The sequence below is a fragment of the Oryzias melastigma genome, linkage group LG7 (genome assembly GCF_002922805.2).
Source record: "Oryzias melastigma strain HK-1 linkage group LG7, ASM292280v2, whole genome shotgun sequence".
Taxonomy (NCBI): Eukaryota; Metazoa; Chordata; class Actinopteri; order Beloniformes; family Adrianichthyidae; genus Oryzias; species Oryzias melastigma.
The window spans coordinates 21,625,029-21,638,015 of NC_050518.1; the positions used below are offsets into that span (position 1 = coordinate 21,625,029).

The 12,987-nt window shown below is 39.5% G+C and overlaps 1 protein-coding gene across 1 annotated transcript in view; it reads left to right on the top strand.

The window, feature by feature from the left end:
* Positions 1-6,863: 6,863 nt before the first annotated feature.
* The window catches only part of LOC112158869 (IQ motif and SEC7 domain-containing protein 2), a gene marked incomplete at its 3' end in the record, with an annotated part of 166,813 nt that continues 160,689 nt past the window's right edge, over positions 6,864-12,987 (top strand). Inside the window, 1 exon segment of the mRNA XM_036212883.1 lies at positions 6,864-7,532.

A 12,987-nucleotide genomic window follows, 5' to 3' on the forward strand; every position in this document is an offset into this window, starting at 1 on the left:
TTAATCATTACATTTTATTTTTTCACACCTGCCGAAAACTTTTCCACGGCACTATTTGTCTGTATTTTCCACATGATGTATGTATGTGCATGCTGTATTTATGTATGTATTTATTTATGTATGAATTAATTAATTAATTCATTTATTTATTTAATTAAGTTGATAGTTTCCATTTATTCCAGAAATAAAAGAAACTTCTATTTAAAAATATGACGTTTTTTTGTTTCTCCACCAGAGGGCAGCACAGCTTCAAGGAAAAACCCAAAACACTAAGAACTCAACATTATTATTTTAAATAAAACACTTTTTTCTGTTCATTGTGTCACTTTAAGAAAAAGTGAGTGTTTCCCCTCAGACAGAGCCTATCCAGCAGTTTCTGATGGAGAAAGTGACCTTACTGAAGGACTTTTTTTTTTGCCTGATGTTGACCCTCAGAGGTCCCTGAACTCACCCTTTACTTTGGCTGTTTACAGTGACGTAAAGATAAAACAAACCCTTCCATCAGCACTGCTTTTGTTGGAAAAAATGATGTGATTTAATGCTTCAAAAAGCTTTTAGCTTTTACATTTTTTTAAGCAAACATAAAAAAAGTTATGACACATACTTGGAACTTTGCATACAGTTCGGTGATTCACCTATTTCTTTTTTTTTTTTTTAACACTTTGGTGACCTTAACTTTGCTTTGATCTTTTTTTTAAACATAAAAATTGTTTTGATCTCAATTTTTGTGATTTTTGCAGCAAAAAGTGTCAAAATTTACCACTTTGAATTGAGCTTTTTGAACAATTTCCAGTCCATTGAAGAATTATTGTGTAATATAATCAAAAATGTACCTATAAAAAAGAAGTTGTGGTTGTAGTGAAGAGTTATATTCCAAATAATTCCACACAAACAGGTAAATTAATAGAGCAAATTGTAAAGTAGAAAAACAAAGATCAGAAAGGCCCTGTACTGCTAAGGGTTAAATGTGTTCTGACCAGGACTGTGATGGAATGTAGTCTTCAGTTCTTCCTGCCTCCTATTCTAAGTTTTTCTGCTGTTGTCACGAGTCCCACAACGACTGAGACGACGTGATAGGCGCTCAGTGTCCCATCCTGACCCTAGAGCCGCCCCAGCTGATGATTTCTTCACCAGCTTGTGTGTCCTGACATCTGTCCTGCTGTCTGAAGCTGCAGCCACTTCCAGCCTGAAATCCAGACGCTGCTCTCAGAAGAGAAACAAACGGACATTCTAATATTCACAACGTGTTTGTGATGTGAAAACTCACAAAGATCCCGCTCTGTGGAGATGAAGAACGCTTCAGCTGCATTTTACATCTGCAGCACGAGGATCGAACAGCCTCTCTCCCACACAGACAGCAGCTTTGCAGCCCACTCGCTCATCTGAGGTCAGAGGTCGCTCAGCAAACAGAACTCCAGTGAAGGACCAGCGGCAGCAGGCAGGGCAGATGAGGGTCTTTCAGATTCATTTTCTTTAGTTATTGTGTGAAGTGATGTTCTTTAGTGATGATCACACACTCATCAGGATCTAGTTTGCTGTTTCCTTCAGTGGTTTTATGGTTTCACTTGTTTTTTAATTATTTTCTAAAACACTAAATTTCTTTAGCTTCCCGATTTCTAGATCATTTTTCCATATTTTTAGATTTCTGGTGGACCTTCCTCCTTCCATGGATGTGCAGGTTTTTTTTAAATATTCCTGCTCTGTGAGGTGATGGCAAAGATGAATACGTGAGAGTTTTTCATGAGATCCAGGCGGAGTCATAACATTGCGGGTTGTCTTTATCTCCAGGAAGTCTTAAGGTCATAATCAAATGCTTTCTGACTTACAACATCGTCCTTATTGCGGCTGTGTAGCATAACCTTGGACTTTTCCAGCTCGCTGCAGCAGAGCAGAGGCACTCTGCAGGGAAAAGCTCTTCACAGTCAAAACTGTCAGCTTTCCTCCTGAATCAGGCTGGGAACCTCACCAAAAGATGCAATTGTGATATCGATGATATCACGATATTTATGATATCATGATTCTGTAATAATTGGTAAAAATCATCTCTAATAATTCACAATAGAAGAACAAAAATTTCCAGGAAATTATATCCCTACTTATTTTAAAACTTAAACACAATCTTAACTAGAAAAGTTGCATTACCTGTAATAATACTAGTGTGAATGCATTTTGTTCAAGGTAGTCGCTGAAGATACTGAGGCTTTTTACTGAAAATGGGGACACAATTTACTTTAATTGCTGAAGGGATTTGCTGAAAATGCAAGAGTAAAATGTTAAATTGGTTTAAGAGAGAGGAAATGTTGTTAAAGACCTTTGAAAGAGCGCTGAAGTTGACCTAAATTTCTGGAAAAGGTGTTGTAAAATTCCTTAAAAATCCCTAATACATGCCAATTTTAAAAAAAAAAAAAAAACATGTAGAGTGTTACTTAAATATGAGCTAAATTCCAAATTAGCCCAAAAAACCTAAGTAGATTCCAAGTTAGCCAATAAAAGCTAGCTTATTGCTTAAATACTAGCTAAACTCCAAAGTAGCCTAGAAATTCTTGGTAAACTAAATTAGTCAAAATAGTTAGCATGATGCTAAAATAGAAGCTTAACTCCAAATTAGCAGAAAAAAGTAGAATCAAGATTAGCTGAAAAAGCTAGGTATAAAATAGTTATAAAATATTGAGTAAACTCTAAATAAAAAAAAAATTACTTTAAAAGATTAAAACATTGTCCATGCATAAATTTAAAGGTTTGTCGCTAATCTTCAAATTTTGAAGACTTTCTCATTCATTTTCTATGGGGCACATTTTGCTCAATATTTTAAAAAAACTATAAAGTTTATAAAAAAACAAAGATACAAGCAGTAATGTCCTGAACAAGCTGAATGTTTTGATACCAACGTCGCTGAAATCACTAATACTGTGTCTTTGTATTGACACCAATTGCAGTTCGTGCCACTTTTCTCCTTCACAATCTACTGGAATTATCGTGTTAATGCAAATAAAAGGATAAAGATTTTGTGTTTAAGCGCCAGCGGCGATGCCTCAGGTGTTAAAGGGTTGAAACCCTAGTTTTACATTTTCACATGAAGATGATGCATTTTTTGGTGAAATTTGGTCTGTTGTTTCCTGAGCTTCCATCAGCGTGTATTTATGATTTATTGATGCACACTGATGATCTCACAGGGACTGAAGTATCAGGAGGTCAGTTTGGACCCTGACTGAATGAAGCTGTGCTGTTCTAAAGCTGCAGGCGGTGTTTTCACAAAGTTCTCCTGGAATGACACTTTCCACTAAAACAGACGATGATTCAAGGGGAATAACTCAGAGGAAAGCTTTATTAAAGTCCTGATGATTGATGCTGGTGTGTCTGAGGACCAGAAAACCACAGATGTCCAGTAACTCTCCTAATCATGCCATAATGCTGCACTACACGGGATGAGATATGGAAAGCATTTGAAACGGTGAAATCCCACACTCTCTCACTGACAGGAGAGCCTCATAGGCTCTAAGCAGTGTTCACCACCATACAAGAAACTCTGAGTTCTGGACACTCTCCCACACCATCAGCAATACTTATATAATTTGCTTTAATTAGTTTATTTAGCATAAAAAGATACATTTTATGTAACATTTAGTTTTTCTCCTATTACTTGAAATCATTCTTTTTGTTGATCTCATTTGCTTTGACTTCCTGGTGTCTTACCAGTGGAGTTCTTCCTGGTCCAGATAGGCGGTTTCTCCACCTTGTTTTTAATTTTTTTTGTCAAACATTATCATGGTGCATCAGTGGTTTGTCTGGAGTCAAAATGTTTTACCACTTATACTTCCAGTTGCCCCACCTTTCTTAGAAATGCAAACACATTTCTGTGCATCACTTAAATAGCACTCTAGGTCCACCTAGCATTAGATTGGACCCCTTTTGTCTTCAGAACTGTCTTAATCCTAGGTGGCATTGATCCAACAAAATACTAGAAGAGTTTGGTCCATATTGGCATGATAGCAAAACACAGTTGCTGCAGATTTGTCAGCTGAACATCCATGATGCTGATCTCTTGTTCCACCACAGGATTTGGATACAGATCTGGTAACTGTGGAAACCATTAGAGTCCAGTGAACTCAATGTCATGTTGTAGAAACCAGTTTGAGATGATTCCAGGTTTATGACATGGAGCCTTATCCTGCTGGAAGTACTGTAGCATCAGAAGATGGTACACTGTGGTCATAAAGGGATGGACGTGGTCAGCAACAAGACTATGACATGGTAACCATGATCAGTTGGAACTAAAAGGCTCAAAGTGTGCCAAGAAAATATCCCCACACCATTACACCACCACCACCACCAGCCTGAAGTATTGATACAAGGCAGGGTGGATCCATTCTTTCATGTGGATGACGCCAAATTCTGAACCTTCCATCTGAATTCAGCAGGAATGGAGATTCATCACAACGTTTTTCCAACCTTCTATTGTCCAGTTTTGGTGAGTCAGTGTGAATTGTAGCCTCAGTTTCTTGTTCTTAGCTGACAGGAGTGACACCCGGTGTGGTTTTCTGCGGCTGTAGTCCATCTGCCTCAAAGTTGGACGTGTTGGGTGTTCAGATTCAGAAATCCTCTTCTGGTTACCTTGGTAGTAACCAGTGGTTCTTTGAGTTACAATTATCTTTCTATCAGCTAGAACCAATCTGGCCATTCTCCTCTGACATCAACAAGACATTTCTGCAGAACTGCTGCTCACTGGATATTTTCTCTTTTTCTGACCATTCTCTGTGAACCCTAGAGATGGTTGTGGGTGTAAATCCCAGTAGATCAGCAGTTTCTGAAATACAGACCAGCCCGTCTGACACCAACAACTTCTATCACCTTTCTTCCTCATTCTAATGCTCGTCGCTTTAACTGCAGCAGATCATCTTGACAGTGTCTACATGACAAAATTCATTGAGTTGCTGAATGATTAGAAGTTTGTGTTAAGGAGGACAGGTGTGCCTAATATAGCTGCATATCTGTCCAATATAGTACCTATATTATAAATTAGTGGCTGAAATGCTTCTTACACTGAAGCTCATTGGAAGAACCCAGGCCCCAGAGATAGAGGTCGGCGGTGGTGGTCCCAATTATGTCCCATAAGAAAGTTATAATTTGAGACATTTCTCTGGAAAATGGCTGCAGAGTGGACAACTTGTAAATTTTAACCCTTTAACACCGGATTCAGCTATCATCACAGGATCTGTGTGTTTTTGGTAGATATCAAACCAAACTTTTCTTTTTTTTTTGTAGTTATTCTGAGTTTCCTTCCAGAGTTCCAAATCTGCTCTTTTTATTTTGTGAAGCTTGGAAACATCTCAGTGCTGAAAAAGAAAGCATCTTCAGGCTGGCTGTTGAATTGTATTGATTTCTATGATTTCTCATTCTAATTGTTGCAGAGTGAGTGGGAGGCAGTGAGAGCAGAGCACAGAGGAGGTCAGGAAGGGAAAAACTTTGAACAAGAAAAAAATCTCTGAAAGCTGTTGCTTTTTCTTTGGTTTTTCTCTGGTTTTTGTGGGTGAAAATTTGTATTTTTTATTTACAATTTAGTTAAAAACCTGATGTTGTGACTCTCAATTTGAACAGGAACAAAGAACAAATTAAATTTTTCTTTTAAAATAATCCTATTTTTAAACACACACTTTCATGTGAAAAAAGCGCATTATTTTCTGCAAAAGCTGCAGTCATGGCAACAATTCAATAAAATAGGTAGAAAGAATAGATTAAAAACAGAGCAGTTTTAAACTTCATTTCACAACGGAAACAGAAATGATTAAATAAAAACATCCATCCATTTTACAAACTTGCTAAATCCATGTTGATGCCATAGGGTTGCTGGAGCCTATCCCAGCCACTGTTGGGTGAAGGTGGGCTACACTCGGGACAGTTTTCCAGTCTGTTGGAGGACTTGAACCAGAACCTTCTTACTGCGAGGCAAGATTGCTAACCACTACACTAAATTACAATAAGTTGTATTTTAAAAATGTACTTTACATTCGCTCGCATTACAGTTTAGGTCGTTAATAGTCCAAACTTCACAAAAAGGGAATGTAAGTTTCTTTGGCCTCACAAGTCCTGATGATTATTTGATGATAACCCCTTTATCAGAGTGAATCAAATCTTTCCATTGAGGATTTCCTAATTGTACTTCCTCTAAGCAGAGATCGCAGTGGCTTGTGAGGGATACCTGCCTGGAGAACTTGGTTGTTGGAGAAAGAGAGGATGCAGCAGCACAAGAGGATCCAGGAGGAGGATGAACAGAGCTGTTAGAGAGTGACAAAAACAATGAGCGCTCACTCTGATGCAATTTGAGACCACAAACAGCAATTGGTAGTCCCATCACACTCTTTTCATCTCTGTGATCCGTGATGAATGAGCAGGACAACTCTGCACACTCTGCTAAAGAATGTTTGAACTTTCTGCAACTAAATCCTCATCATTTCAAGTGACTCAAAATATAAATTTCACATATTTAAAAAAAATGAAATAAATAAAAATATCTTATCCCCACACCAAAGACTGTATGACCAGAGATGGCTTTGGACAGTTTGATCATGTCTGGGCTGAATCACAGTTTCATCCTTTACTTCTTTAAAGACCCACTCTGAGGACAATTAAGTTTTTCGTGTTTTTAACATTTTCTTGATCCACTTTTCTCACGATGGAGGATATATATAGAGAAAATTAAGAATAAAATATAATTTCTTATTGTTTTTTTTTACATCTAAATTAGGAGCAGAAGAAAAAAAATGCAGTTTGAAAAACCTTGTAGATGTGATGTAGAAACTACAATCAGGAGGCCACAAGCTTCCTGCTCCGCTCCGTTATGATGCAGACAAATAGATCCATGAACGTCTTTGTTTTCCTTGTCTGAGCTGGAATCTGCAGGATCTAAACTGTACGGCTGGATAGATCTGATCGAACTCCTCATTTTTTTCTTCGGTACTGTTATGTTGGGGCTGTGAGGGGTTGATAGTGTAAACAGAGTTCGGTTATGGGTGACGGGATGTGGGGCGGGCTTGCCCCGTACCACAACTCAGAGGTGAATTTATAATAAACTCCTGCTATGTCCTAGAAAATTATGCATTTTTTTTGTAATTTTGTCTAAAAACAGCTGAATCATAATTAACACTTTGAAACTAGATCAAAAGATGATTGAAGTGTTTCTTTAAATTATTTACCCAGAAGTACTTGGGTCAGCCAAGACTGGTTCTAGGTCCAAAACTGTACAAATGTGATTGGCTGGTTGATTGAGTTTTCGTGCTGCTTTGTTAAAAAAAAAAAAAAAATGTCTTTCTACTGTAAATTTGTTTGCCCTTTGCCTCTTCTGTTCTCGTGACGTCGTTTTTGTCAAAGCATTTTCCCGCAGAGTGGAGCATCCTGCTGTCGCGAGAGGATCTTTGCAGCCGCGAGCGGCCGCATCTCCCAGCTGCGGGTCTCAGTGACAGAGAGAAGAAGCCTGGAGAGGACAGAGGGACTATTTCCATTCACCTCCGCGGGGACAGGACGAACTGCGGCCGCAGGTGAGCTGTTATCAGTGAGCATTCGTTTCTGCGGTTTGGCGCGTGAGTCTGCGTCGGTTTTTTTCGCGGATGTCCGCAGTCAACGGAAGCAAATTAAGGTGTTTTTTTTTTTTTTTAATAAAATAAATGAAGCTCTGGTGTTTCTAACGGCGGGAGCACTTGTTCCCGCATCCTCAATAAGTCAGCACCCGCGCGGGGTGTCCTAATTGGCTTTCCCATCAGTCATTGCGGAAGCGGCGCGTGCAGTCCTCCGCAGAGCCCAGGATCAAAGCATCCTCCCCGACCCGCTCCGGTTCTGGTGATGCGGCCTCCGCGCGGGTTTTTTAGCCATGCTGTCATGCGGGGAAGCAACGCATCTGCAGAAACTTCCCCGGTGCTCTGCAGCAGAACAGAAGCTGTTGCATCAGCGGCGGTCGTGAGGTTCGGGCTGGTCTGTCGTACAGCATGGAGACCAGGAGGAGCAGGAGCACAGACCTCCTCTGACCTAGAGAGGAGCACAGCCGCCATGTGCTGCAGACTAAAGACCAAACAACTGCAGGAACACCAGAACACCAAGACCCAGCAAACCCAAACGGCTCCAAACGTCCTTGATGTTAAAGAAGGATGTTTTTCTTTTTAGTGTCTGTTCATCTGGATCCATGCTGTGGCGTCACTAAAGTAGATCTATAATGTCTAAACTATGAAAACATAATAATATAAACACAGGTGGGATTCACATTTTGAGCTAATGACAATTCTGGAGTTCTGAAGAACTGGTTTGGACCATCCGGCTTACTAATGAAGCTGAGGTACTCCTCAAGGAAGCAGCTGAACATGTTAATTATGTGCTATCCTAGGCTTGTTTATATTAAAAGTGGGGTCATCTGGACCCCACAAGATAGTGTTCTGAACTTTTTTTTTTTTCAAGGATTTTTTATCTTCATTGGTGTCCGTGGCAGACATAAAATCCTGTCCACCTTTGGGAGGGATCACACATCAATTTAAGGGCTGGGTCATCTGGACCCCATAAGAATAAAGACACCAGGGATCAGAGCATGGCCGGTTTTCATGTGGTATAGCCACAGCTGTTTTCATTCCAACCATGGAGTTAAAACATTTATTTTTACTTTTTGTGAGTGTTTGTGTCCAAACTCCTACACTACTCACTACTTGGTGCACTATAAAAGATCATGCTGGGTATGGAAAAATGTTATATCACGATATAAATGATTTTATATCACAATAACAATATATATCACGATATAAAACAATAAAGTATATTTCAGTTATTAAAAAAAGCTCTTGTTAGTTTTACTTTGTAAACAGGAAGCTTCACTAACACCTTATTTTGAAGATTTATTTACTTCCTGTGACAGGAGCGCAGCTGATTTGGCTTTGTTTTAGTTCATAAAATCCAATGTTATTCTGTATTTCAGAGCAATAAATATTTTACTACATGATAATTTACTATACTCTACTATATTCATAAAGATCGTGAATCAGCGATTTGGACGTCATTAATATTCATACTCAAATTTTCGGGAGCAGATCGCGAGAATCTGAGCATTCAGATACTCGTTATAGCCCTGTTCCATAGTTTGGTTATTCTCATATTTTTTGTAATCTCATCTGTTTATTTTCATGGACTTTCCTTGAATGATAGATGTTTGTTGTGTTAGCAAACTAATCATTCATGTAATGTCAGGCACCCTGCTGTGTAAATGTCACAGAGCAGCAGGAAGTGGTTAAGTAAAAATTAAATTTGTATTAATGCTTGCAGTGTGGCTCCAATGCTTGTTTATTTCCCTTGATTTTATTGTCAAAGAGAACTTATGCTAGCTTTTTTGAGCATGCAGCGTTACAGCTGGAGGTAGCAGAGATGAAGATATCCTCTTTGGGAGTGACCAGTAGATGTTTCGGATGCAGGAAAGCAGATTGAGATGGTTTGGACACAATGAATTGAGGAACAGTGATGATGTTGGAGCTACCAGGAAAGAACCTAAGAGGAGATGATGGTGGTTGGTGAGAGTGAGGAGGTTGCAGAGGATAGAGGTAAATGGAGGTGGATGATTCACTTTGGTGACCCTAAAGGGAGCAGCCAAAAAGCAAAGAACAAGATTTCATATTGGAGCCCGTTTGCTTTCTTTTGGAAAATACAGGAGTGTAATGATGTCATATCCAGTTAAAAAGGCGATGAACGCAGAACTGAAATTGTTAATTTCAAATCAATCAATAAATTCTGATCTATAGCCAGATTTTGGTGAACTTAGACCCTTGTCAGTACATTTGGTTTGAGAGATGATCTAAAGTTGGACTAAATGTTGAAAATCTTTTTGACAGAGTTCTCATCCTGTTGAAACCAACAGTTTTACTGCTTTTATTCTGTAACTGAACAGCATTTCTATGAATAATACAGCTAGATGTTATGTAAGCAGATGCATCAACCATCCACTCATCAGAATGGTCAACCCACTGTGTATCATATTTTGTAGGAGTCTTGTCTCTTGGGCCACTTGTTGGTAGTAGGGCTGAGGATCGTTGCTTAGGTGGTGATTCGATTGATTCGCGAATCAAGCTCAACGATTCACAAATCAAACCATGATTCTTTCTTTTTAATATGTTTGTTGCTTTGTCCTTTTACTGGATGTATAAAAATTGAAATTATTTGTATTAAATCATTATTTATACCTTTATTTAGAACAGGAGATCAGAATAAAAAAACTGATAAAAACACAAAGACTTACATGGATGGAAATGGTGTTTGTTATTAAAAAATGTTTTTTGGTCAACTCTGTTGAAGAGTTACCATAACCAAAAGAATCTAAACACTGGAGCTAAAGCTCCGGTAATAAAGTTAATTCATTTTTTTCAGAAGTTATGTCAGTGAGCGGAACTTCATTGTCAGTTGTTGAATGGAAAAAGCTCTCGCTAGATTTACTCTGAAAACCAGAAGCTTCACCAACATGAAGATTTGTTTACTTCCGGTGACAATAGTGCATTCGACTTTGTTTTAGCTCATAAACTTAAAATCTAACATTATTCTGCATTTCAGAGCAATAAATACATCTTTCCCAGGTAATATTTTACTACACTCTACTATATTTATAAAGATCATGAATCAGCGATCTTGGACGTCGTCCTTGGAAGTCGTTTGGGGAGGAATGTTCAAACATGGTTATGAGGCCGCAAACGTCGTGACTAACCTACATACTGAGTGTGGTCAGAGCTTGCTTATGCTGCACCCTAGTGGTCAAATCTGCTAAAGTGAAATTGAGAGATTTTTTGGCGTTTTTTCTTGTATACGTTTGTCTCAGGGTCGGCAACCTTCAACAGTAAAACAGCCATTTGGGCTCGTTTTCTACCGATCATCTATTTAATTTTCTGTTCTTTTTCCCCTCTTTGTCCTCAGTAGTCTTACACTGCTGGGTTTTGTTATTTTAGTTTGGAGTTGGACCTCGGTAGTCTTAGTTTGTAGACTTTGTTTATTTGTTTTCTTAAGATAGTTTTGGTTTGGCAGCCATTATCAGGGAGCTGCTGACTCCGACAGTCAACATGGCTGTGTCAGCAGTCTCCAAGACTTATTTTATGTTTGGCCAAGGAGAGATAAAAGAGCCACGTGTGGATTTGGAGCCGCAGGTTGCAGACCTCTGGTTTACCTAGTAGCTTAGAGAAATAAAGATATTATTTAAGGATGAATATTATTAAAATACCCAATATCTCCTGTGATAGTTCCAGGGTTGTTCTGCGTGTATTTAATGAATATGTCCGTAAAATGTGTGGAGATATAAATTCCTCCTCTCAGTGGTGTGAGGGAAATGTTGCTGCCTGTGCAGTCTGTGTGTGCAGGACTGCTTTTCCTGCCTCTTTTTTTTCTATCCATCCGTTCATCCATCCATCCATCCATCCATCAAGGCAGTATTTCTGGACGCAGCGCTTCCTCCTCTTTATTTTACGGCAGCGCATCAGAGGTGGAAAGAGTCTCATATTCCAGCAGTGATAATAACTGGAGCGGCGTCCGTCAGCACGCTCGCGCGGGCGGAGAAGCGGGATCAGATGTGCTGCAGCAGAGGATCGTTTGGTTTTCAGGCGCAGAGGAATGATAATTAGAAAGAGCCTGACTCGGCAGCAGGAGAAAAGAGAAGGAGGAGGAGAGCTGCCTGGCCTGCAGTGGGCGAACACAGAAGATACGTGGAGGGAGAAACTGAGGGATTAAACTGATCACCATCCGATCAAGAACAGGAGAGGAAAACGGCGGCACGCCACCGTCACTTCTGAGCCTTTTTTCCCATAAGAGGTGACTGCAGCAAAGGATCAATAACCCTCCCTCCTTCTTGTCTTTCCTTTCCTCCACCTTCATCCCTCCATCACTTCTGCAGGAGCTGCTGAAACCTGTGAGACTGCGCCGCCTGCTCTCATTCTGTGTTTTCCAGAATGCTGCATCGTGTCTGTGAGTGAGCTCTGGTGTCTGTCATGTATGTGTAACCGTTGGCTATATAGGCCACACGGGCTGCTGTGCGCCGTTGCATGTATGTCTTCTTACGTGAGGAGATTCACGTGCAAATGGAAGAAGGCTGCGCGTGTCAAATATGTGTGGGCTGTGTGAGCTGCAGCAAGAGTGTGCGCCAGATAACACCACTGTAAAATTAGGCAATTAAAATAGTGCTGCTGCTGCTGCTGTTGAATTTGATCAGGGTTACGTAAGATAAGGAAAACCGAGCTGCTCAATACATGCTGAATTCTGTCAGCATCCAGGAGTGGAGTGATCTCAAAAATATGAAGAGTAAACAATGCCAGGAATTTTGATGAAAAGGTTTTCTCTCGAGAAATCCGCTTGTAGATGGTTTGTTTGGGAGGATTTGACCTGAAATCAGCCTTTTTACAGCACAAATTTTAAAAAAGTGTTTACGTTTTTCAATTTAGGTACAAATGAATGAGTTTTTTTTTACCAAAAGAAAAAAAAGATATATTAATAGATTTCAATATTTAGGTCTCAGAATGGTTAGACATGAGCTTGTTTACAATCTTCTCTTCCTTTAACCTCTTAAGACCTGGCATCCACATGTGTGAACATCTCATGGGTTGTATTACCACACATTCTACTTAAGACCTGGGGCTTTGGTATTATAACATGTGTTGAGGGTTAGTGCAAGCTTGGGTCTTAAGAGGTTAAAACTGTTTAGGAGACATTTAAACATCTTACGTTTTACATATTTTTAGTTTTGGTGCCGGTTCAGGACCCGGTCTCTTTAGGATGAAGCTGCTGTATGAAGCAGCTTGTGAGCCTCGCAAGGCCTTTGCTAAAACAAACTCATGCTAAGACCTTTCTATATGGAGAGAAAACAGACTCACTCAGATTTGTGCGTGCGTAATTCTTGATTTGTGTGCAACTTTGGATTTGTGCGTGGGTATTTCTTGATTTGTAACTCATAGGCTGGGTATTGATAATGATTTCCAAAATCGATTCGATTCACAATTT